We start from the raw sequence: 2,812 nt of genomic DNA on the forward strand, positions 1-2,812 counted from the left end.
CCAGCATCATGTTGATACAGTACATCACCTGCATGATTGAAAAAAAAAACGTTCCAAATGTAAGTTTTTTTTATAAAAACTCTACAGTACTACAGGCCACCTCAGAAATCCTCAGCCTACCTAGAGGCTAGAGAACTACCTTAAGCATCATATACTGGAGCACTTAGTACTAATCCAAAGGTTGTCTGACACTTGCCCCAGTTCACAAAGCCACTTAAGTAGCCATTTACAGCCTGTTAAAGTGGCTAAGCAAGCAAAGTGGTCACTCAGTAATTTGTACCTGGACAGAAGGCAATAGATTATGGATTGTATAATCACATTAAATGCAGTTCTACTACTTTAATACGTGATATTTAGCAGTAGAATGGGCTGATATTTGCCAAATGAATGCAGGTCATATGCATACTATTTGGCAAGCTTACTTTTGGTCCTACGTTAATAAAGTTTATCTCTGACAAGTATCAATATTGTTCTCTATCTATCAACGGCAAAGAGTTATCAAAGGAAAACCTGAATCCAAATTTTAAGACTTTAATTCACATCTGTTTCAAAATATCGTTACTCTGTCCAAGTCTAAGGTTGAGTACCAATCTTTATTGCACAGTTCCTACTATCCTCCCAAAAGTGAAACCAAAGGGAATTGCCTAAAGATGACCTCTATACAAGTGTAATTTTCTACAAATCTCAAAGACTTCTTTGGTAGGAAAGACATTGTAATCTTTTTTATAGTACTGCATAAGGCAAGGTTGTACTTCCTGTCTGCCATCGGGCGAGCAGCTTTTTGTTAGATGCAACTTACAGCCAAGACAACCTTCATGTAGTACCTTGGGATGGCAATTTCATTACATCAAACAGCATCTCCAAAAGGGTGCTAACATTGTCTTTACAGCATGAGGCTATACATTATACAGCACAAATGACCTTCTAAAAGTGTTGAAAACGTTCTGAAAATCCCCAGGATTTCTAAAAAAATATATGTACGTGTACCTTCTTCTGAAATAAAACTAGCTAAGAAAGTCATCATGATCTTCTTTACAGTCCTGTGCAGGCGAAGGTTGTATCTTCTCTGATGTCAGGAGGTAAACAGGGTAGAAAGGTAGTACTACACAATCAATGAGATACATATAGCTTGTGCATAGGGAGGGCCATTCCATTATACACCAACGACTTCAAAGTTTCGTAAAAGTCTTCCTCCTTTGCATTTTAAGGTACATGTATGAGGCCTTATTTAGCATGTGAGAGAGTAAATGCAAGAAGTGGCTTAATCGTTTGTCTTTTTGTACGCTCTTTTGTTCTGGTGAATAAAGATTTGTTAAAAAAAAAAAAGAGGTGACTTAAAGCCAACAAGAGCATAAAAGTAGTATCTAGGAGAGGCAGTTTCATTAAATCAGACACTACTGTCTTCAATGTTTCCCAAAAAATACACTTATGTTAATGAGACCATCCTTGACATCTATACAATGTCACGAGTGAGAAGAGTGAGAGCAATAAACGACCTTCTGCATGTGTTAATGACCTTCTACAAATCTGCAGGACTTCTTATCTTTTGAAACAAACGTAGGGAGGAAAGACATCATGGTTCCCTTTATGGTTATGGCATGTGGGGGATTACACATCTCAAATGTGTGCGGCTACTGGGACCATAGTACCTTAAATTGGCAATCACTAGATAAGACGCAAGTTTCTACACTTCTAATAAATTAGAGGCACAGTGCAGGCCTAGGCTATTTTTCACTACTAGTACTGAAAGATAAGTTTTACTTGTGCCAGCTGACTGGAGAGAAGAAATTCAACAAGTAGAGCTTCCAGGTACCCATCTTTTATATGAAGCAAGCCTGCTTTGGTCAAATATTCCATGTATTTCCAACGCACATTGAACCACTGAGTGCTCAAGGAATTTGCATGACATGATATGTAATGTTAAGTAAAAGTGTTGCAAAAATTACACCAGTAAAGGAGTATAATGGAAAAACCCCAAACAGTGGAGAGATGATGGATATTAAGGATAAAAAGCCTGACAGAATGAAGCTACAGCTAGCTTATCAGAGTTAATGAGGAGCCTGTAGCTTACTCCTTCTTTCTTATCACTTCCAGTTCTGTTTTCTTATCTGTACTTGTTCTATGCATATTACCTATTCACCTTCACTGAGTTGTTTGATGCTCTCTAAGGGAGATGAATGGTTTTGTTAATTAGAGATGATTAGAAGCATGTAATCTCAGACCACCATGGGCAAGACTCAAACTGAAGGTACAATGTAAGAAGCAACATCAATGACCTTCCACAGATGCTGCTGACCTTCTACAAGAGTCAATGGCCTCCAAGGTATCCCAAGGACTTCTTATTGACTGTCTTATCTTCTAGAAACAAAACTAGACAAGAAAGTCATCAACACAATCTTCATGGTTTTGCATGGGGTCAGGTTCTATCATTGTAACTGTCATAAGAAAGTGAACTAAGGTGTGCGCCACATAATATATTGGCCACCAGAATCTTGGTACCTGCATAGACATGCTATTTCCAAAATGTCTTAGCAGACTTTTTCAGCAATGTCTTACGAAATGACACAGCATTGAAGTTGACTGTCATGTAACATCTGTGTCCATAATATCACCAGGGTCAATAATATCACCACCTTGAGAAATAGTGTGCTTTAAGATAATTTTACTGCAACATACTTTTGGTATGCACTCCTGCACACCTCAAATGTACATACCTAGGGTATGTTGCAGTAAAAATCTCTTTCAGCACACTTTTTCTCAAGGTGGCGATATTATGGACCCTGGTGATATTATGGACACGGATGTTATGTAC

General features: G+C 38.1%; 1 protein-coding gene across 1 annotated transcript in view; it reads right to left on the minus strand.

The window, feature by feature from the left end:
* Positions 1-2,812, minus strand: part of LOC109470248 (exportin-5-like) — a 17,539-nt gene continuing 14,727 nt past the window's right edge. The window contains exon 20 of the mRNA XM_019769110.1: positions 1-28. The gene's annotated coding sequence lies outside the window, so the exon portion shown is untranslated. The remainder of the gene's footprint in view (positions 29-2,812) is intronic.

Source organism: Branchiostoma belcheri, unplaced genomic scaffold, assembly GCF_001625305.1.
Source record: "Branchiostoma belcheri isolate BF01 breed outbred unplaced genomic scaffold, Haploidv18h27 scaffold22, whole genome shotgun sequence".
Taxonomy (NCBI): Eukaryota; Metazoa; Chordata; class Leptocardii; order Amphioxiformes; family Branchiostomatidae; genus Branchiostoma; species Branchiostoma belcheri.